The sequence below is a fragment of the Loxodonta africana genome, chromosome 5 (genome assembly GCF_030014295.1).
Source record: "Loxodonta africana isolate mLoxAfr1 chromosome 5, mLoxAfr1.hap2, whole genome shotgun sequence".
NCBI classification, from domain to species: domain Eukaryota; kingdom Metazoa; phylum Chordata; class Mammalia; order Proboscidea; family Elephantidae; genus Loxodonta; species Loxodonta africana.
The window spans coordinates 64,095,039-64,118,259 of record NC_087346.1 but is presented as its reverse complement, the minus strand read 5'-3'; the positions used below and the strand labels follow the sequence as shown (position 1 = coordinate 64,118,259).

The 23,221-nt window shown below is 41.4% G+C and overlaps 1 protein-coding gene and 1 long non-coding RNA gene across 14 annotated transcripts in view; one reads left to right on the top strand and one right to left on the bottom strand.

Moving 5' to 3' along the window:
* Positions 1–2,576: 2,576 nt before the first annotated feature.
* Positions 2,577–7,991, bottom strand: LOC135231433 (uncharacterized). The gene is made up of 2 exons (XR_010322054.1): positions 6,955–7,991; positions 2,577–5,229 (listed from the first exon to the last, which is right to left on the bottom strand). It is a non-coding gene; the product is annotated as an uncharacterized LOC135231433 (long non-coding RNA).
* A 173-nt stretch (positions 7,992–8,164) lies between these two features.
* Positions 8,165–23,221, top strand: part of HERC3 (HECT and RLD domain containing E3 ubiquitin protein ligase 3) — a 136,024-nt gene continuing 120,967 nt past the window's right edge. For 12 of the 13 annotated variants that reach the window (XR_010322051.1, XR_010322052.1, XM_064285568.1 and 9 more), the window contains exons 1-2: positions 8,165–8,296; positions 10,882–10,950. The gene's annotated coding sequence lies outside the window, so the exon portion shown is untranslated. The remainder of the gene's footprint in view (positions 8,297–10,881; positions 10,951–23,221) is intronic. The other variant, XM_064285563.1, reaches the window with a different exon arrangement.

Genomic DNA, 23,221 nt, shown 5'->3' with positions numbered 1-23,221 from the left:
CTTGGAAGGAACATTTACATATCTACATCTAAAGTCTACAAAAGAACTGAAAGTACATTCCCATGAAAGTACAAAGCATGAAATTGGGACATACTGGTCCAGAAATCAAGGTGACTGATGGCATATGTGATTGGTCCACAATAGATGTTCTAAACCATAACACTCAATTTGCTTTTTGAGAAATAGACAATAAAATGTCTTCTCTGGCTAGGGTTTTATCACTGGATTTCATATATTTTGACACCCTGTCTGTTTTTTTTTTATGGAACTTGGTGCAACATCAACTCATTGTTATTGGCTTTTGATGTGTACTAAAGATAAAAATGACTAACAACAGTTTGAGTTTATACAGAACTTCCTTTTTAGAACCTTTTATTTTTAGCAGGTGTGTGGCAGGGCTAGGGAAATCACATGATCTCAAACAGAGATTCAGCAAGGGCTAACAATCAGTCATCAATTTTTATGTATTTAGGTAATTTTTGGTATGACTATTTAGAAACATCTTAAACCCAAACCAAACCTGTTGCTGTCGAGTGGATTCCAATTCATAGCAAGCCTATACTACAGAGTAGAACTGCCCCATGGAGTTTCCAAGGATGTCATCTTTACAAGAACAGACTGCCACATCTTTGTCACACAGAATGGTTGGTGAGTTCGAACCACTGACCTTTTGGTTAGCAGCTGAGTGCTTTAACTACTATACCACAGGGCTCCTTAGAACACATCTTACCTAAGCTGATTTTTAGATGTCTGCCACATTGCTTTTCACTTTACTAGATAGTTGTTTTGTTTTATTTTTATTTGTTTATATCCCTGATGTTTCTGCTAAGACTTGGCATGGCTTACAAAACTAATACAACAAAAAAGATAAAATAACATATCTGGTCATGGCGGTGGGCATACGCTACTTAGATATTGTTTGTGTTTGGCTAGTGCCATCATTTTCTAGTAGAGAAACTTGATGGTACATATTACAAAGCTTTAGGAGTCTGCACTCTCCCTTACCTGGCAATTCCTCTTTTCGGAATTTAAATTAAGGAAGTAATCAAGGTTGTACTCAAGGGTGGGATCCCCGGTGGCACTGTGGTTAAAGCATTTGACTGCTAACTGAAGGTTGGGGTTCAAATCCACCAGCCCCTCCTTGGAAATCCCATGGGGCAGCTCTAATCTGTCCTATGGGGTCACTGTGAGCTGAAATCAACTCGACGGCAACAGATTTAGTTTTTGGTTTAACCAAGGATGAAGGCAAAAATTTAGCTATGCTCACTGTATTTATGTTGCACCATTGAAACTGATTTGAACATGCAATGGGGGGAAACTGATTATAGTACATCTATTTTGTGGATACCACGCAATTGTTTAAAATGCTGTTGTAGAATGGTATTTAATTCTATTGAAGATATATATATAAATTCAGAAAGCAGAATGTTATGTATAAAATGAGTCTCTTTTTAAAGTGCATAAATACACATATGGGGAAATACTAAAATATTAAGAATTAAGTGTATGTGATGAAAGCAGATAATTTTTATTCTCTTCTTTTTTCTGTATGTATTTTATGCATTTTCCATAGTGAATGTGTATTACATTTGTGACAAGAAAATAGTATATATGTTTTTTAAAGTAGGCAAGGAAATGAGTACAGCATGAGTACAAAATGGTACAAATGACATAACCTGTTGCCGCTGAGTCAGTTCTGAGTATGGGTTTCCAAGGAGTGGCTGGTGGATTCAAACTGCTGACCTTTTGGCTAGCAGCCATAGTTCTTCACCACTGCGCCACCAGGGCTCCACAAACAACACAGCAGAATTAAAATGAATCTTGAAATGAATTTACTTCTCAAAACACATCCAATGAGGCTCTGTATAGGTGAGCCATACATTTTGCTCTAGGCTTTCAAGAGTCAATGGAAGAGAGACAGAATCAGGTATGTTATCCCCTGTATGTCTAAAATTAGAATAATCTGTTGGTCTGCAACTTTACAAGTAAATATAATGGCAGATATCATTGGGCTTTTACCTACATGCAGCCTGAAAACAAAATTCTGAAGGTCAATAGAAAGTTAAATATCCATTTATCAGTCTCTTTTATATTCAGGGCGATCATAAGGATGGAAACACAGACAATATTATTTTTTTACTGATTTATTTTAAATAAATTATATTATGTTGTAAATATTGAACCCCATTGATTACTACTTCTTCTGGGGTATGCTAAAGGTGTAGGTTTATTTAGTAAAAATCAGAGGGAAAAATCAACTGAGAAAACACATTACAGATATTTTGCTGGGACTGAGGAAGATGTGCTAATGCAATGCACCATGCTCATTGCAACATGAACTATGCATTACTACAAGGGGTAATACACTGAACACATCACATAATGTCACTGTACACATCATGTCTTGCAATGTAGTAACAATAATCCATTTATTATGTGTATTTGCCTGTGTTCCCACACTTTATGTCCCACCTGTAAAGCTGTCTAACGTTATTTTCATGCCCTTTTGAAATTTCACAGGCTCAGTTTAACTTTTCTAAGATACAATAAAATTCTTTAAATTCCATTTGAGCCAGATTTAAAAAACTTCTAAGAAAGGTTTTTTTTTTTTTTTTTTCAGTTTTGTATCCTGATTTGACACAAGTAAACTTTCAAAGAATACGCTTCTTTGCTTCTAGAAAAGGAACACGACTACCTAATTTTTGGCAGCTAAAATATGTACATACTATGTAGCGACAATGACAAATGTGATCTTTGCTGCATCCCCCTACGTACTTATTTTGTCAATCCAGTCACAGTGATAGGTTGGATGTCATTTCCAAGGGTACAGTTTTTGAGACCTTTTGAAAAGAGAAAGCTTCCACTTCCTAAAGGCTTTATTAAGTCCTGGTTGCACAATGCATAAGCATTCACCGGCTCGCAGTTTGAATCCACTTAGCGGCTCCGCAGGAAAAAGACCTGGCAATCTGCTTTCATAAAGATTATAGCCAAGAAAAGACCTGGTGATCTGCCAAGAAACCCTATGGAGCAGTTCTACTCTGTCAATGGGGTCGTTATGTGTCAAAATCGTCTGGATGGCACCTAACAACAACGACAATGGCTTTATTGCCTGAAATCTTCAGAGATAAGCCAATGCTCAAAGCTTTCTTAGAAAATGGTCAACCATCCAGTCCTGCTAATATTAATAAGTTTTAACTTATATACCGATGAGTTTCTTATATTTAAGTTTCTGTGCTTCATCCAAATAGCTTGATAAGAAAAAAGTACGCAAACTTAAACTACAAATAGTTACATGAAAAACAAAGAAATAATCGTAATGGCTGTAAGCTCTCTCTAGTCAGGAGTGAGGCTTCTTGTCTAGCAATACTCACTATAGAAGTCATTCAATAAATACTTGTTTAATGATTATATGATTGATGGCAACATTGATATCGTGATTTATCATGATATCTTTCTTCCAAATTATTTTTCATGTTAAATAAATGAATGCTGTGTGTTACAGGACAGTTGTCAATAAGTTTAGATAATATAGCCTGGATATATACAGGCCTCTTGGATAGACTGTATTCAACAACCAAAAACAATGAAAAAATGTGGCAAATGTTTTGTAAGCAATTTTTCCCTTGATTATCGGCTAGATAGGAAAAATGAGTAATTTTGGGGGAGTCAGAGGGCATGAACTCAAGAAACACATGGGTCATTCTTCAGCTATACAGGGTGCACATACTTTACCTGTCAAATAATCAGTTAGTACTTTTTCCTCCTAGAGGTGAAGAAACTTATTCTTCAAAAGTATACCCGTGAGACAGGATAGCACGGCTAGCTTGTTTTTCCCCCCAGGTTTGATCTGAGATATCAGAAGTGTATCTGTCTCTTTCTAAGCTTACCAAGTGTATGTTTTGTCTGCAAAGCAAGTAAGTTAAACACAGAGAAGAAAGAAAACCAATCACCATTAAACAGTATTTCTACTCAGTTGGAATTTTTTTCCAATTCAAAATAGGCGTCTGCATTTTAAGACGTGAGGGCGAAGGGTAGAGCAAGTCAGTACATGTTCAGGTGGAAGTGGAGCAGCCCAAGGAGTCACCCTTTTGTCACTGGGGATTCCTTATCTCTGAGGTGATGGGGATGGAGCCTGTGATTCCTTCTATCCGTCAAAGGTTATGGTTATTATTGTCAGTTGCCATGAATGGGCTCTGACTCATGGTGAGCTCATGAAATGCTGCCCGGATTTCCAGGATCAGTTGCAGATCAGATAGTGTTTTGTCAGTGGTGTCACTATGGGGGTGCGGGTGGTTTGGACCACACTGCGTGACATCGTTCGAGGAGGTGACACCAAAATTACTGTCTATAGAATTTCTGTACCGCGTTTCAGCAGAGATTTATTATTTCTTATAAAAATATTCCTGTAGTTATAACAAAAAATTTTTTTCATAAGCCCAGCTTACATATATCAATATACTTACAAGGCTAAAACTCTACACTGATTTACTTTTTGAACCTTCAAATGCACTCCGGTCAGAGCTGTCATTATTACCCAATTACAATGATCCTTCAAATCACGTGGTTTCATCTGCACGAGCTACAAGCACGCTGTTGTGTTCACTGCTGCTGTTTTTTTGTAGTTGCTGATTTTGGCAAATTATCTGGTGTTTTAGCTACAATATTGTGGTAATTAGCATGGGGGGATGACACCACGAGTTACCTTACTGGGTGACACCAACCTTAGTGACGCCACTGTGTTTTGTTATGATCCATAGGATTTTCACTGGCTGATTTTTGCAAGTAGATTGCTAGGATTTTCTTCTTACTGTATCTGAGTCTGGAAGGTCACTGAAGCTATCCAGCATCATAGCAACAAGAAAGTCACTACTGTATGAGAAACTGACAGATTGTAGTTGTTCCTGAGGTACACTGGCCAGGAATTGGATCTAGGTTTTTTTTTTTTTCTCCTGCATGGGAAGCATGAATACTACCACTGAATCACCGATGACTTATATAGGTTATGGTTAGAATTTATTAAACTTTTTATTTTTAACACAAATGTTTTTCTTTCGTAAAATGTATCTTGGTTAGCAATTACAATGATTATTTTGTTACTGCTTGCCTCCTTCACTAGACCGTAAACTTCATGGCAGCAGGAACTGTACTGTTTTCCTCATCAGTGTATCTCCAGGGTCTGGCATTATAGCAGATGCTCAATATACATTTGACAGAGAACATACGGGAAGTCTGAAAGAAATGGAAGGAATCCAGGGCTATAGAAATGGGAAGAAAAAGTAAACCATAGCCTCTTCAAACCACTTTAAAGATCTGCTATTATGACTATTGTTGGTGATGGGGCCACTTAAAACCATTTTGGTAAATAGAGCAGGAGCTGCTTGCCAAGGAAATTCCCATCTTACATTGGTTCAATTAAGAAAATTAAAATGAAGTATTGTGGGTATCCTCATTGCTATTCTATGTAAGAGTAAATTCCCAGGGTTCTGGCTGTTTATTTCGTAAGAAAGCTTATAGTATCTGTGGTGCAGTGAATTACTTAGTATGGCCCTTGTAGGCATAGCTTTGAACCCCCACCAAATGACTGGGTGAGAACTATGCAAATGAGATACTTGTCACCCACCAAGGGGATTGGATAGCTTGTTAACAATGTAAATAAGGCACATGGTACCCTTGTGGGGTGGGAGCATGCAAATAAGGGGTATGGAACCCTAACAACGAGATTGGTCAATTTTTCCATTCTGCTAGGCTTAAAGGGAGACATGCAAAGAGGAGTTGCAACACGGAAGACAGAGAGAGGTAGCAGAGGCAGCAGAACCAGGACAGAGAAGGAGAGCTGTAAAACTGGAGACTGCGAGAAACAGCAGCAGCGAAACGGTGGCAAGAGAACCAGGAGACCATCAGGAGACTGGCAGGAGATGGCTTGGTGGGCTACCTGGACCACAGAGAAAGCTGAGTGTCTTTGGGCAGGAGCCTTGCTGGCGGAGTAGGGTGCCTCAGGCACTTGGTGGAGCTAAGTTTGCTGACCCACAGAGCATGAGCTAAGTGCCCTGGAGCCTAGGCTTACTGATGGAGTGGGGTGCCTCTGGGTACTTATTGGCAGAGCTAAAAGAGCTTTGTAACATTTGCCCAAGCAGGGCAGAGGCCTGGCTAAGAGGGCAAGGGCCAGGGAGAGGCCTGCCTTCAGGCACGGTTGAGAAGAGGCTGCACTGATCGAAGGACTGTATCCTGAGCGTTCCTGAACCTGAATTGCAACCTGTTAACTTCCCTAATAAAACCCATAACTGTAAGTGTGATCTGTGAGTTCTGTGTGGCCACTACAACAAATTATCGAACCCAGCAGATAAGCAGAGAGTGCAGTGGGAGAGGCAGTTGGTGTCAGAATTGGTCAAATGGATGAAGGATGGAGGCATGTCTGTTCTCTGCCTCATAGGAATCCACTTTGGGCTGATGCTGATGGTGACTCTCTCTCCCCCCTCGTGATGTTAGAGGAGGTTACAGGCCCCACTGTGCCATTTTTACAGTATCTTAGTTTGTAATTTAGATACACTCCTGCCCCACCCTCCAGGCTTGAGTCTTTGATAACCAACCCTTTCTTCAGGACAAAATTTCATACTAAAAACTTGAGCCGAGCACTGATCGATTATAGACCCCTTATTTGACACAAAAAAATAAAAATCACACTTTCTCCTTCTTAAGTACCCCAACCCCCGCCCCCGCCTTCTGCCATGACTCCTCTTTGGCCATCCTTTCAGCTCATTTTGGTGATACCATCTCTCCCTAAATTAGGATTATGTCTTTTCAATAGCTTGAATTTTTGGGAAACTGACACATATCAGGAGCATAAGTAAATTCTGTTCATTTTGTCCTCAGTGTTTCTAAAAGGTGTCCTGTGTGATTCAAATTTCAAAGGTTTATATTATTTTTTTAGATTACCTCAGCTCTCTGATAACTCACCTTATGCTTTCTTATCTTCCTTGCCTCAGGAACATTTGTCAAACTGCCTATTTCACTGCAGGTTCATGTGCTAGCCAACACTGCCTCATCTCCAGTACAGGCCACTTCACAAAACTTTTTTTTTTTTTTTTCTGCTAGGTCAGTCTGTCTGTTAGCTTTTCAGAGCAGGTGATTGCCAACCTGAGGTGATTTGAAAGTCCTTGGGAAGAATCCTAGTCTCAAAGGACCTTCCCAGTTCAGATGCCAGAAATTCTGATTATAGAAATTCTTCCACAAGAAGAGTCATACCTTTGGGTTAAAGTGCTTTCCCAGAGTTCTACATTTCAGACATAAGTTAAAGGGGGCAGACGCACGAAGTCATCTTTATGCAAATGTTTTCTTCAGAAGATTATCTGTGGATCAGGTAAGGGCCAGGGGATGTCTGAAAGCACTTGTGACCTTGAGGAGGAAGCTCTGAGATTCAGGGCCAGGGTAAGTGGGGGACGACAAACTTCTTTATCCATTACTGGGTTTTAGGCCCCAGATTATCTTTCGGATCATAAAATTTAAGATCTCGTGCTCACTGACTCTTATTTTCGTGCTCCCCCGGCCACCACCCTCCAGTCTCCCCCGAGCCCTCTTTTCCTCTGCAGCACGGCTCTCCGACTTCCAACTCTCCAGAAGGGCCCTGACAGCGCAGCTGATGCACCGAACCTCCTCCTTCTCGCCGCCTCTCCCACCAGCATTTCGGCTCCGCGCTTCCCACAGTCCTCCCGCAGGCAAATAATACAGACCGCTCCTCCACTGTGAAATAAAACGCTCACAACCTACCCTCAATTGTCACCCTCTAGCATTCCGCCTCTGCCCAAGGCTTTTGGTCACCTCTGTATAAATAAGAACAGGAGCCAAGAACCTGAAAAATCAACCGCTGATCAGTCCCACTTGCTTCCCCGCCAGTGAAAAGCATTCTTATTCCGGCGCGGACGCTCTGCGTCCTGCTGTCCGATCTCGGCTGACACACGCCCAAGCCGCTGTCCCCTCGCCGGGCCCGCAGGTCCTGTCACCTCGCGCCGCCCCCGCCTCCCTCCCGGGCCTGGGCCTCTCCCCGCCCCTCTCCCGCGGACCCCATCGCCCCGCCCCCGGTCCCCTTCGCTGCCGTCGCCATTGGTGCTGGCCAGCGCCAGGGGGCCCCCCATTGGCCGGTTGGGAAGTCACTCACCTCGCGCATTCCACCGCCCTCAGGCTTGCGGGGAAACTTCCTTATTATTGTGACGCCGAAAGCAGAGAAACCCCGAGCCGGGCCCGGAGGGGCTGTCACAGACGGAATCCCGAGCGGCGGTTCTGCAGAGCAGCGGCGGCCAAGGTGCGTGGGGCGGGGGCCGGGGTTCCAAGGAGGAGGGGACTGCAGAGCTGCGGCCGCGCGGTCGCCGCGTCCCGCTGGGCATGGCTGTCAGCGCGGGGCTCCCGGAGGGGCTGCGGCGGCTCCGGCAGCTCGTGCGGCGGCGGCGGCTGCAGGGCGCTTTTTGCGACGACTTGGGGCAGGTCCCATGGGTGGTGAGGCAGGCGCGCGGGGCGGCCAGGGTGCGGTGCCTACTGAGCCTGCAGCTTCTGCAGCGCGCGGGGTGCGGGCGACGGGGCTGCGCGGGGACTCGGGTCTTGCGTCCGCCTCCCTGGAGTTCCCCGGGGCTAGCCCAATTTCCAAAAAGAGCCCCCGCGCCGGGACAGGCCGGAAGCAGCCTTAACAATCTGAGCGCCCCAGCTCCCCGCCCTGACTCTCCTGCCTGCAGACGGTGAGGAATTGCGACGCAGAAAGTCAAAAAGAGGACCCTCCCCTTCCTCCTCGCCAGCCCCTATTTAAATTCCGGGGAGTCGGGAGGTGACACCTCGTGGTGCGGTGAGCGAACGCTTCCGCGCGAAATGGGAGCCGGCAAGGCCACGCGCATTGCCGGTGCTCCAGCCAGGGTCTCTGTGTTTGGGGGTGGCTCGGCGGCGACCGCCGGGAGTTTGCGCTAACGACCTGGGTCTGGTGCCGGCGATGACAGCTCGGGTAGGGCTGCGGCGCGGGGCACCACCCACCTCGCGGAGGCCGTGCCCGGCTGGCTACCTCCGAGTCCACCTCCTGGGCGGGGTCGGGGCGGGGGAGAGAATGTGTGTGTGTGTGTGTGTGTGTGTGTGTGTGTGTGTGTGTGTGTGTGTACGCACGCAAGTGTGCAGACTGGAGAGGGGTGTCCGGAGCTTGAACGTTTGGGGGCAGATGGGACTTTGAGTCATTGTAAAAGTGTGGAGTGGGCAAACCAGGACAACCAGACAGGAGAGCATGTGTAACCGGAAAAGAACGAGCCGGGGAGTGCTATAGAGACAGTACAACTGTGCGTTGCTGCAGTGTGTGCAGCGTGGGCTCTAGGGAACATGTATTTGTACTTTGTTTTTGGTATATTACCGTTTTTATTTTCTTATTATATTTTACTCTAACTTTTAAAGCAGTCCCATTAGGAAGTACCTTAAATTCATAGCTAAGCCGTCCGTGATTCTGCTTGCATTCGTTACGCACGGAATGCTTTGAGAAAAATGATTTGAGAGTTCGCTTCCATTTTTGTGTATCTGGTCTGGCCCATTCCACAAATAGGAAGATATTTCTGTAACCTTCCATTTGATGATTTGATGACGTTGAGTGGATCGATTTTTAACTCTAGATTAGGGAGAAAAAAAATAAAATGAGGATTAACAACAGCCTTTTAAAAAACAGTGACCCCGTAGAGACAGATGTCATGTTTTAGTAGGCAGATTACTGTGAAGCTTTCTCCTTTTGTACTTTACTTTAAAAAAAAAAAAATTTTTTTTTTTTTTACTATGAGGGCGGGGGTAGTGGTGGTATTATAAATCGAGAAGGGGGAGTAGTACATTTAACTCCCCTTTAAAAAAAGCAAGATAGATGAATTACATATTCCACATCATTGTCTGACCCTAGTGGTCTGTAGAGGCTGGGAAACTTCTAGAGATAGTATAATGCAGGAATCAAGGAGACAGAGAGAAACCTCTTTGGCAAAACAACTCCTTTGGCTGGGAAAAAAGAAAAGAGAAACATGCTGTATCAGTGTCCAGCTCTACTTTTTCAGTAAGTAGTTGGATTTTGTTTTTGTTTTAAAAGAAACAGAGATTCCAAAATGCTCCAAATGGTGTGGTTGAAGCCATTGGTTATAGCATTTCATTCTGAGGAACAATTTCAAATTTCTTAAGATTTGCATAACCAATTTAAAAAAATTTTGGTACATAATGAGAGTAGTCCCTTACTGGAGACACAGACAGTTTTGTTTTAGTTTCAGAAATAAAAGCAATATTCTCCATATTGAAAGGGATTTTCTACGTAAGGAGGTAGGAATGAAGTTGTGATGATAATCTCTTAAAAATATTCAGGACTTTTTTCTTTTGAGAGGCTATAGGGTCGCTACAGATTAGAATCTACTCTAAGGGGCTTAACAACAAAGGTACCTCTCAGTCTCGTTCTGCATGGAAGAGGCTGTGGTGATGAGGAAGGACAGATAGGAGGAAATCGTCATAACAATTGTGGCAAAATCAGCTATAATGTGTGTGATACATGGAAATATCAAGGAAAATAACCCAAATCGGATTATTTTTCAAAACTTTGTAAACTAAATGAGAGATTTAAAAATAATTTCGTTCATATTCCTTCCTACCAAATGTCAGGCATTTTATAAGGTGATATCCATGCCTGCAGTTCAGTTTTAGAGGTGACATCTGCAGAGTTGTCTTGAGATTATTTTGTTTATATTTTGGTCAAATTCCGGTCTTCAGATATAATGTTTGGGAGAATGTTCAAACTTGAATAATTTCAAGAAAATTTCAGAAATTTGCTTCTGTCTTTTGGTTTTCAATAACATGAAAGCACTTTGCAGAATTCCATACTAATGGGAATTATTATTTCTTTAGCTTTCAGATCTGTAAGGTGAGGTGGAACAGTTCTGGCTTCTAGTCCCAATGCCAGTTGCGTGACCTGTGGTGAGTTACTTAATTTCTTTGAACCTGTTGACTCTTGTAAGTGGAGATAATAGCTAACTCACAGAATTGACAAGAGGATTAAATAAGATAATATATGCCAAGGACTCAGGGTAGTATCGGTTTCTAGAGAGAGACCTTAACAGCTTTTAATGCCTTCCTTCGGCTGTGATGTAGTGAAGAGAACAAGTTGACCCCAGGAGGTAGGAGACCTGATTTCCTTCCAGTCTCTGTTTCAACCACTTACTTCCCAGAGGACCTCTGAAGGTCTCAGCTGCCATTAAAATGAGGTTAGGAATGTGTGCCTCTTGCCTAGAGGTGTTGGGGAAAAGTTGCAAAAAACAAAATCTACTCCCAACCTAGAAAACTTCTCTATAAATATAAAAGGGAAAGAAGAGTTTTATTATTGAATAAGCATTAAACCAGAATGCGACGCATCACAGGCAATCCACTAAAGAGGTTGCAAAGACAGAAATGAATCTGACCTTTTGTGTAGCTAAGGGGATACAGCCCATTTTATTCGTGTTTTCAAGATAAAATTGTTGTTGTTAGTTGTATTCAGGTTGAATCTGACTCATGAGAACCCCTTGTGTGCAGAGTAGAACTACTCCATAGGGTTTTCAAGGCTGTGACCTTTTGGAAGCAGATGGCCAGGCTTGTCTTCCAAAGCACCTCTAAGTGAGTCCAAATCACCAACCTTTGGAGTTGGGCGCTTAACTGTATATACAACCCAGGGACTCCAAGAAAAAATACTAATATTCTAATATCTTTGTGGCAGATGCTTGAAGTAATGCTAATCTTCTTCCAGGACACTGGAAGGTGGGAATGTGATCTTCCTTGGTGATTACATTTGAAAAGAGATGGTTCCGAGGTCCTTGAAGAAACAGCCTCGATTTACATACTTTTTGAAGTGACAGAGAAAGAATTTACAATTACAAGTTATCTAAAGTGAATTTTGGAAGAACAGAAGAGGAGGGGGCCATTTTCCTTGTTTCCAACAGGGAAAATTAAAACCTGTGTTCAGTTTGTATTTGTCCTTCAGAAGCCCAAACCAAACCAAACCCATTACCATTGCATGGATTCTGACTCATAGTGACCCTATGGGACAGAATAGAACTGCCTCATCAGGCTTCCAGGGAGTGGCTGGAGGATTCAAACTGCTGACCTTTTGGTTAGCAGCCGAGTGCTTAATCACTGGGCCACTAGAGCTCTGTCAGAAGTTGGAACAAATGGACTTTTAAGACCTCTTTAATAAGACTATCCCTTTAATGACATAACTTTGCTCCCTTGGGGCATTTACTACGTTTAGACATAGTATTTGCTGGTTGTAGGCGCGTGTGTCTCTGTGTAAGTGAATTGGTTTTATTATAAGTGGAAGTGAATGTGGAGGAAACATCTGGTTCACTCTATTTAGATTACTTTGCTCACCCCTCCATTCTCTAACATGAGTCCCAATTGCTTGTAATCGTGACCATGATTAATTTACCTGACATCACCTCGCCTATTGCGTGCAACATCTTCTGTAAACTTTTATTTTCAAAATTGGAGAAGAGGGTGGCTTTGTTTTATCATCCTCTTCTCTGTTTAGTTGTCCTAGTTTGTCCACGCCACCCATTTACAAATGACTCAAAGTTCCACCTGTCCCCAAGTGTCCATGCTCTTAAGTGTACACACACACACACATCCACATACATCCACACACACATCAACTCTGGAGCCTAGTGGACTATATTTGAATCCTGCCTTTGAGGCTTACTAAGTAAGTTTCCATTTCAGCTACTTCCTTACATGTCCTTGGGCAAGTGACTTAACCTTGCCAAGCCTCAGGGTTATCATATAAAAAAAATAAGAATTTTTTTAATAATTCTTATTTATTTATTTATTTTTATATGATAGGGTAGGTGAAATAATCTGTGTGAAATATGGACAAGAATGCTAATTTAGGCATTGTTTGAAATAGAAAAAAACAAAAATGACCCAAATGCCCATCAATAGGCAAATGAATAAATAAATTACAGTACATGCATAAAGTAGAACAGAATTTTCAACAGTGAAAAATCAATTAACTTCAACAAGAAAACAAAATTAAAAAAAAAATCAACTACAAGCATCAGGCTAGCTAAATCTCTAAAACATTCTTGTACATAGTTCTTGGTGTGTATATTCATGAGTTTTTTTGCTGCACTATACAGTAAGATAGACGTTCCCATATGTGGCTACTTATATTAAAATTCAAAATAATTTAAAAATCCATAAAATATCAGTTTTTCATTTCAAGTGTTCATTATTCACCATGCAGGTAATGGCTTCCGAGCTCCTTTGAAAGAAAGCTTATCCCTGTTTTCAGTGAGATTAAAAGTCCTGCCTGAGTGTTATTTAGGTTTCAGTGACATTCACACAGAGGAATAAGATCGAGTGGTTAGACTGCTGTGTGTATGGCCTGATTATGAATATGAATTTCCAAGACAAAGTTTTGGAATTATAGCCTGTCTTTTAGCATTCATGGACTAGGACGACGGGTAAAAGAGATTTGTCTACCCCCTTGCCCTTCCCAGATTTTAAAAGAAAATACAGGCAGAAAACTTTTTCCTAGCAACCTCAAATTCCCTTCGTGAAAGTTGTGACAGCCGGCGGCAGTGCTGCCTTGCCGTGGTGCATATTTGGCACTGCTAATCACAAAAAAATCACAGTGGGAAGAGAGGACTCATGTCCTGCCTGCTGAGGGCTCACACCAGAGCACTAGAAGGAGGCCTAACAGTGACTATAAATCGATAAGAACCAAACTCCCTGCTGTCAAGTCAGTAGCGACCCCATGTGTTACAGAGCAGAACTGTTCCATAGGGTTTTCTTGGCTGCAGTCTTTCCGGGAGCAGATTGCTAGGCTTTTCTTCTGAGGTGCTGCTGGGCGGGTTCAAACCACCAATGTTTAGGCTAGTAGTTGAGTGCAAACCTAACTCTGACTATAACCAAAAACCAAACCAAACCCAGTGCCGTCGAGTGGATTCCGACTCATAGCGACCCTATAGGACAGGGTAGAACTGCCCCATAGAGTTTCCAAGGAGCGCCTGGTGGATTCGAACTGCCAACCCTTTGGTTAGCAGCCATAGCATTTAACCACTACGCCACCAGGGTTTCCACCGTGACTACAGCAACTAACATTTACTGGAAACTTATTACGTTATGAGCTCAGCTGCTAACCACAAGGTCGGCAGTTTGAATCTACCGTCCATTCCTTGGAAACCCTATGGGGCAGTTCTGCTCTATCCTGTAGGGTTTCTATGAGTCAGAATGAACTTGAGGGTGTAGGGTTTGTTTTGGTTTTTTTATTGCTGTATGCCAGGCACTGTGCTGAGCACTTTCTATGTCCAACATACACTCCTTAATTCTCACAGCAATCTTATTATTCTCTCCATTTTAGAGACTGGACAACAGGTTTAGAGTGGCTAAACATCTTCCCCAAGGTTTTACAGCTAGTATATGATAAATTCAGGGCCCAAACCTATAGTTCTTCTGAGCCCTAAGATGATCCTGAATCTTATACCAAGAATAGGTGAGAATAAGGACTGGGGAAAGTGGCAGGCGTGACAAGGAGAAGAAGCTGTCCGTCCTTTTGTGGTGGGGCAGGAAATGGAGGGGCTGAAACTGAGGTGGCGTGGGGCAGCTAAGGTGGCTGGTATGGGTGCTGAGCCAGAGGGAGCTGCAGTGCAGTCCTGTGTTCTTCTGCAGTGTCTTTTCATAACTGTGCATTTTGAAGGGAAATAAAAGATTCTACTCTTGTAGGAGAAAGGGAGAGACAGTGAGAGGAAAAATGGGTGGGAGGGCCTAGGGGATCACAATGTCCAGTGATGCCGAACATTGCTGAAGCTAGATCTACCAGATTTGGGGGTCTGACCAAAGCGTACTTTCATTTTTTCCCTCCAGAGTGTATTTTTAAGTGAAAGCTGTATGAATGGTTGGCTTCTCTTTGATGCACTGAATTTCTCCTCTAACAGCTAGATGATTCTGTTGCCTCCTGCTGTAGTTTTGGCAGAGCATCATGGTGACTAGACAGGCTCTCAAATTTGGGTTGATAATCCATTCATCCACGACTCGTCATTTTGTCGTACTGTGGTGGCCTGTGTGTTGCTGTGATGCTGGAAATTATGCCACTGATATTTCAAATACCAGCAGAGTCACCCATGATAGACAGGTTTCAGCAGAGCTTCCAGACTAAGACAGACTAGGAAGAAGCACCTGGTGATCTTCTTCTAAAAGAATTGGTCGGTGACGACTTTATGAATAACAGGGAAACACTGTCTGATATAGTGCCAGAAGATGAGCCCCTTAGGTTGATTGGAAGGCACTCAAAATACTACTGGGGAAGAGCTACTTCCTCAAAGTAGAGATGACCTTAATGATGTGGATGGAGTAAGGCTTTCGGGACCTTAATTTACCGATGTGTCACGACTCAAAATGAGAAGAAATAGCTGCAAACACCATTAATAATTAGAACATGAATGTATGTAGTATGAATTTGGGAAAATTGGAAGTTGTCCAAAATGAAACGGAACACTTTCAGATAGATATCCTAGACATTAGTAAGGTGAAATGGACTGATATTGGCTATTTTGAATTAGACAGTCATATAGTCTACTATGCTGGGGATGAGAGATTGAAGAGGAACAGTGTTGCATTCATTGTAAAAAAAGAACATTTCAAGATCTGTCCTCAAGTACAACACTGTCAGTGATAGGACAATATTCATACACCTACAAGAAAGACCAGTTAATCTATTTTTCAAGTTTATACACCAATCACTAATGCCAAAAAAAAAAAAAAAATGCCAAAGATGAAGAAATTGAAGATTTTTACCAAATTCTGCAGTCTGAAATTGATCAAACATGCAGTTAAGATGCGTTGATAACTACTGGTAATTGGAATGCGAAAGTTGGAAAGAAAGAAGGATCAGTAGTCAGAAAATGTAGGCTTAGTGATAAAAATGACTTTGGAGATGGCATGATAGAATTTTGCAAAACCAATACCTATTCATTGAAAATACCTTTTTCGACAACATAAATAGGGACTACACACGTAGACCTGGTCAGATGGAACACACAGAAATCAAATTGATTACATCTGTGGGAACAAGGCCAGGTGCCAACTGCGGAACAGATCATCAATTGCTTATTTGCAAGTTCAAGTTGAAGCTGAAGAAAATCAGAATAAGTCCCAGAGAGCTGAAGTTTGACCTTGAGTATATCCTACCTGAATTTAAAGACTGTCTCAAGAATAGATTTGACACGTTGAACTCTAATGACTGAAGACCAGACACGTTGTGGGGTTGCATCAAGGTCATTATACATTAAGAAAGCAAAAGGTCATTAAAACGACAAGAAAGAAAGAAAAGACCAAAATGGATGTCAGAAGAGACTCCGACACTTGCTTCTGAATGTAGAATAGCTAAAGTGAATGGAAAAATGATGAAGTAAAAGAGTTGAACAGAAGATTTCAAAGGGCAGCTTGAGAAGACAAAGTATTATAATGAAATGTGCAAGACCTGGAGTTAGAAAACCAAGAGAAGAACACACTTAGCATTTCTCAAGCTGAAAATACTGAAGAAAAATTCAAGCCTGTAGTTGCAGTATTGGATTCTATGGGCAAAATATTGAACGATGCAGGAAGCATTGAAAGAAGATGGAAAGAATACTCAGAGTCATCTGTACCAAAAAGAATTGGTCAAAGTTCAGCCATTTCAGGAGGTAGCATATGATCATGAATCGATGATGTTGAAGGAAGAAGTACAAACTGTATTGAAGGCATTGCTGAAAACAAGCCTCCAGGAATTGACAGAGTATCGATTGAGATGTTGAACAAACAGATGCGATGCTGGAAGCACTCACTCGTCTATGCCAAGAAATTTGGAAGACAGCTACTTGGCCAACTGACTGTAAGAGATCCATATTTGTGCCCATTCCAAAGAAAGGTGATCCAACAGAATGAGGGAATTACTGAACAATATCATTAATGTGACACACAAGTAAGATTTTGCTGAAGATCACTCAAAAGTGGTTGCACAGTACATCGACAGGGAACTGCCAGAAATTCAAGCCAGATTCAGAAGAGGACATGGGATTGAGATATCATTGCTGATGTCAGATGGATCTTGGCTGAATGCAGAGAATATCAGAAGGATATGTGTTTTATTGAGTGTGCAAAGGCATTCGACTGTGTGGATCATAACAAATTACGGATGACGTTGCGAGGAATGAGAATTCTAGAACATTTAATTGTGCTCATGAGGAACCTGTACTTAAACCAAGAGGCAGTTTTTCTAACAGAACTAGGGGATACTGCATGGTTTAAAGCCAGGAAAGGTGTGTGTCAGGATTGTATTGTTTCTCTGTACTTATTTGATCTATATGCTGAGCAAATAGTCCAAGAAGCTGGACTATATGAGGAAGAACATGACATTAGGATTGGAGGAAGACTCATTAACAACCTGCAATATGTAGATGACACAGCTTGCGTGCCAAAAGTGATGAAGACTTGAAGCACTTACTGATGAAGATCAAAGTCTACAGCCTTCAGTATGGATTACAACTCAACATAAGGAAAACAGAAGTCCTCACAACTGGACCAATAAGCAGCATCATGTTAAAAGGAGAAAAGATGGAATTTGTCAAGGATTTCATTTTACTTGGATCCACAAACAATACCCATGGAAGCAGCATCAAGAAATCAAACAACATATTGCATTAGGCGAATCTGCTGCAAAAGACCTCTTTAAAATGCTAATATAAGGCACTGATACCACTTTGAGGATTAAGGTGCACCTGACCCAAGCCATGGTATTTTCAGTCACCTCATATGCATGTGAAAGGTGGACAATGAATAAGGAAGACAAAAGAAGAATTGATGCATTTGAATTACGGTGTTGGATAAGAATACTTAATATACCATGGACTGCCAGGAGAACAACCAAACTTGTCTTCGAAGAAGTACAGCCAGAATGCTCCTTAACAAAACGAATGGCCAGACTTCGTCTCCTGTACTTTGTGTATATTATCAGGAAGGACCAGTCCCTGGAGAAGGACATCATGCTTGGTAAAGCCAATGGTCAGCAAAAAAGAGGAAGACCCTCAAAGAGATGGATTGACACAGTGGCTGCAGCAATGGGCTGAAACATAGTACAGATTGTGAGAATGGCGCAGGATTGGGCAGTGTTTTAGTTCTGTTGTACAGAGTTGGAACCAAGTCAACTGCACTAACAACAATAATTCATTCATAGGGACGAATCTTATCTGTGGTTGTTATTTAATTATTTCCCTTAATAAGTAGGTTTTAACTGATTTTTTTCAAGATACCATACTGTGACTTGGGTGGGAAAGGTTTGAATAGTCCTTTTCATTTTCTTTTTCATAAATGGTTTCTACTAGTTAATCAGAAATGAGGTCTTACCTCAGGCTGCTTACTTAGGATTGCCCAGTGGTATCATCTTTTTGGATTACAAAAACTAAATTCGTGCAAAGCATTTAGAGTTCAGCTGACTCTCAGGTACTGACTCACACTATACAAATTTATAAGAAACTGATAGATCCAGGATGCCACATTAATAATGAGAAGTAGAAGTGCCAAGAACACTTGGATGCTTTGGTCAGCTGATCAGCATGTTCTTTCCCTGTAGTAGGATTTACTTTGGAAACCAAGTTATTTAAGCTTACCTGTTAAGTATGGTATCTGTGCAAGGCAAGTGACCGAATGAACTTAATGACTAGTGTTGTGGAGTCTGATCCACTCGTCTTCACTACTGGAAATAATTACTAAGTAGATCAAATATTCAGGTTGACTGATAAGGATACCCTTTCTCTCTGGACAGTGCTACAGGTGGATTGGGAACTTCTGACCCTTTCATCTGCAAATTAGAAATACTAATAGCAGTATTTACCTCATAGAAAATGGAATGAGTTAGTATCTATGAAGCACATGGAAAAGTGCCAGACCTAGAGTAAGCTCAAGTTTAGTCTTACCTGCCATTATTAAAGGAGTTTTTTAGTGATGCGGTGGTTAAATGTTTGGCTGCTAACCAAAAGGTCAGCAGTTTGAATCCACTAGCCACTCCTTGGGAATCCTATGGGACAGTTCTACTCTGTCCTATAGGGTTGCTATGTATGAATCAGAATTGACTCAAAGGCAACGGATTTGTTTTTTTCTTTTTTGGTGCTATTATTAATAATGTAACTATTAATATTATCGGTCAATTTTTGATAAGTGACAGAAACTCAACTGAAACAAGCAAACAAATAAATGAAGAAGGGACTTATCAGACAACTAGTTAGAACAAGTGAAGATGGTGGTGCTGGCACCAGGTAAGAGAGGTGCAAGGCTCAGTCAATGTCACTGGGATTCATTCTGTCTCTTGCCTGTGATTCTCTATGGATAAAAAATCCGGATGGTGGCTTCATAATCTTTTATAGGTGTCCTCCATGTGTCAAAATAAGTAATTTCCCACAGCCTCAGTTATCCTTCAGAGACAAAGGCAATTTTCACTCACAGCTCCATGGAATATCCTGTGGGAGGACTCTGACCCAGTTGGGAGTATGAACCTATCCCTGTACCAGTCACTGTGCCTGACATTCTCTGATTGACTTGGCCTGAATCATGTTTTATGGCTTAGGGGTGGTGGTCTCTGGCTTGGCAGGGGTCATGTGCTCACCGCCGTGGACTTTGCCTCCAGATAAAGGGGAGCCTAGAGAAGTATTAGGCAGACAAAAGCAGTGGATAACACACATGAATTTTTTTTAAAGTTAATCTTCATTCTTCAGAAAAGTTGCACTAGGGTGCAGCTTTCTTATATATTAAGTTCATCCCAGTCGTGGCCCCCCCTCCTCATCTCTCCCCCCTGCCCTTTTAATTGATGAGTAGTGTTTTATTGTATGAATATAGCACAATCTGTTTATCCATTCTTCTACTGATGGGCATTTGAGTTGTTGCCATTTTTGGTTAGCATGAATAAGGCCACTGTGATACTCATTTACGGATCTTTGCCTGGACATCCAGCTATGTCTTCTTGATACCATATTTTTAGACACATTTGAATGTACTCGGCTGCTTAAGTGGGTGGCTTAACTCTATAGCTGCCTAATCTCATCTGCTTTCTTTTAATTCTGACTAATTTCAATCCCAGAAGGCAACTTTATTTTAAAGTTTTCAGGACACTGTATATACTGACTACATTCAGCAAAGATTTTTGTGTGTTTCTGGTCTTGTGAGTGTCATGTAAATCTACTTGGGTGGCAGTGTATTCCAGTGGATAAGAGTGTGGACTTTGACATCAGGCCTAGATTCATAGTTTGGCTCTGCCTCTTCAGCTGTGTGACCACGGGCATGCTTCTTAACCTCTCTGAGACTAGCTTCTTTATCTGAAAATGAGGCTAAAAATAATACTTATGCCACAGGGTTGTGTGTTAACATGAAATGAAATGATGATATAAAATGCTTAACACAGTGGCTGATGTGAGCCCTGTGATGTTACTTATATAATCATTGGTCAAGGAGATAAGCCAAACTCATGCAACATTAAAAATGAAGAAAGAAACTAGGATTTGAAAAGTTCAAAGAGTAAGTCAGATAGGACTACTGTAAGGGTGTTGTAAAATTAAGTTGTATGTACTATTTAATGTCATTGAGTTAGAGGCAAAATACTATAATTGTTGTTAAGAGTGGATGAAAGAATTTACTTCATCTGTGTTGGAATCTTTACTTTTTAACTCTTCAGCATGGTTTCACTTTGAGAGAAAGGAGTTTGTCATTTTAAAAGCTGAGTTTGCATAGAGTAGCCTGTTAGCTCTCTCCTTTGTACCTTTAGGTTCATAGACATTAATGAAAATTCTCTCCTATAGATTGGTTAGTAAGTTCAGCTATTAAGTGTTCTGCCCAGTGCCGTAATTCAAAGCAAGACTTTGCCATTTCATTAGAATCCTCCGTCTTTTTCATTTGCACATAAATGCTACAATGGATTAGGTAAGACACCTTTGGATGTCTGCTGTCTTTCTGTGAAATCCTTACACTTTGACCTGTAGAACCTATGACAGTGATTCTCAGTGTGGGGGGAATGGCACTTTAAGAAGTTAGAAAAGGATATTCACTATTACAATTAAAATTTATATTTGGAAAATCAAATGTAACCTGAATGTCCTCAAGATCAATCTCCTGGATGCTTTCCTTTAACATTGACATGAAGTGATTCAGGCCCAAGACCACACTTATCAGAGGTTTAACGTCCTCCCCAGATTTCTAAGAGTTCTTGAGGATAAGAAGGATGTTGCTCTATTATGGCTCACTCAAAATTCTTGCTCTTTGCTCCATCCTTTAGTCTTCATGAGGGCCTCCATGGCCTTTTTTCAAGGTCCTTTTGAATCTACAATGCTTTGCAGAGCACAACTGTTTTAAGAGTACTATCTTAACTTTTACATACGGTTTGGGATTTTGAAGAGTAACTACAGAACAGACAACAACTTCAAACTGAATGTCAGTCATTACTGTTCTTAAAATTCTGCCATTCCCTGCCACAGGCAATCTTCTAGTTATTGGCCATGCTCCAAGCTTGCAACCATATTATAGGCCTCAATCTCTCCCTCTTAATTTTGTATCTTAAACAAGAGCTTTTACTTTTCTGCAAGACTTAATTTTGATTTCTCCTGCATCCTTTCTTCTCTAAATCCTGGACCCTTCTTTTAAACCAAAGGAGCCCTGGTTGCACAGTGGTTAAGCACTTAGCTGCTAACTGAAAGGTTGGCAGTTTGAACCCACCAGCTGCTCTGTGGGAGAAAGATGTGGCAGTCTGCTTTTGTAACAGTTACAGCCTTGTAAACCCTATGGGACAATTCTACTCTCTCCTACAGGGTCAGTATGAGTCACAGTTGACTTAACAGCAATAGGTCCTCCTCCCCCCCCACCCCCTTTAAACCAGAAGGGCTCATTAGGTATTTTCCTGAACAGAAGGGCAATCAACTGGAGATTTCCAACTTCAGCAATAGAAAGAGAAGAACTTCTGAAGTTACAGGGGTTTTTTCTTTGTTTCTGATCAAAGCCTTAGGCAAAGTATTCCCTTCTCTTAAGTCTATGTAAGCAGAAAGCAGCAATAGAAAAGTGATACTTGCCTCCTTAAAAGCCATGGTAAATCTAGGGGTTGCTCTGTCCGCCTACCTTCTGTTCTAGGAAAATACTTCTGTTAAGCATTTTGTGCCTATTACTTTTGTAGTGAAATGTTCATTAATTAAACTCAACAAAGTATTGTTGGTTGCTGTGGACCCACAGAAGCATTGGACATGTATATTTAGCAAGAAAAAGAAGATTAGAAAAAAAATTTTTTTAAACATCTTTATCGAGATGCTGTCGACATACCATAAAATTACACATTTACGGTGTAAAATTTAGTAGTTTTTAGGATATTCATCAAGATGTACAGCCATCACCACAATCTAAGTTTAGGACATTTTCATCACCCCTTGAAAGACACAGGAGCAGTCATTCTCCACCTCCCCCAACCGCCAACACTGGGCAACCATTAATCTACTTTCTGTCTCTGTTTGCCTATTCTAGACATTTCATATAAATGGAATCATATAATATGTGGTCTTTTGTGACTGCTGTTTTCATTTAGCATAGTATTTTCAAGGTATATCCATGTTGTAGCCAAATAATATTCTACTGTATGGATATACCACGCTTTGTTTATTTATTGATCCTTTCATGGACATTTGGGTTGTTCCTTCCTTTTGGCTGTTATGAATAATGCCGCTGAAAACATTCATGTACAAGTTTTTATGTGGATGTATGTTTTCAATTTTGATGGGATGGAAATAAAACCAAACCTACTGTTGTCAAGTTAGCTATCACAGTGACCCTGTAGCAGAGAGTAGAACTGCCCCATAGGGTTTCCAAGGCTGTAACCTTTACAGAAGCAGACTGCTGCATCTTTCTCCCATGGAGCGCTGGTGGGTTCACACTGCTGACCTTTTGGTTAGCAGCCGAGTGCTTTAACTACTGTGCCACCAGAGCTCCCTGGGATCGAAATAGATTTGCTATATCGTATGGTAACTTTATGTTTTAACTTTTTGAAGAACTGCCAGCCAGACTCTTTCCCAAAGTAATTGCACTGTTTTACATTCCCACCGGCAATGCATGAGGGTGCCCGTTTCTCCATATCCTCACCAATACTTGTCATTTTCTGTCTTTTTTGATTATAGCCGTCCTAGTGGGTGGAAGGAAACCCTGGTGGCTTAGTGGTTAAGTG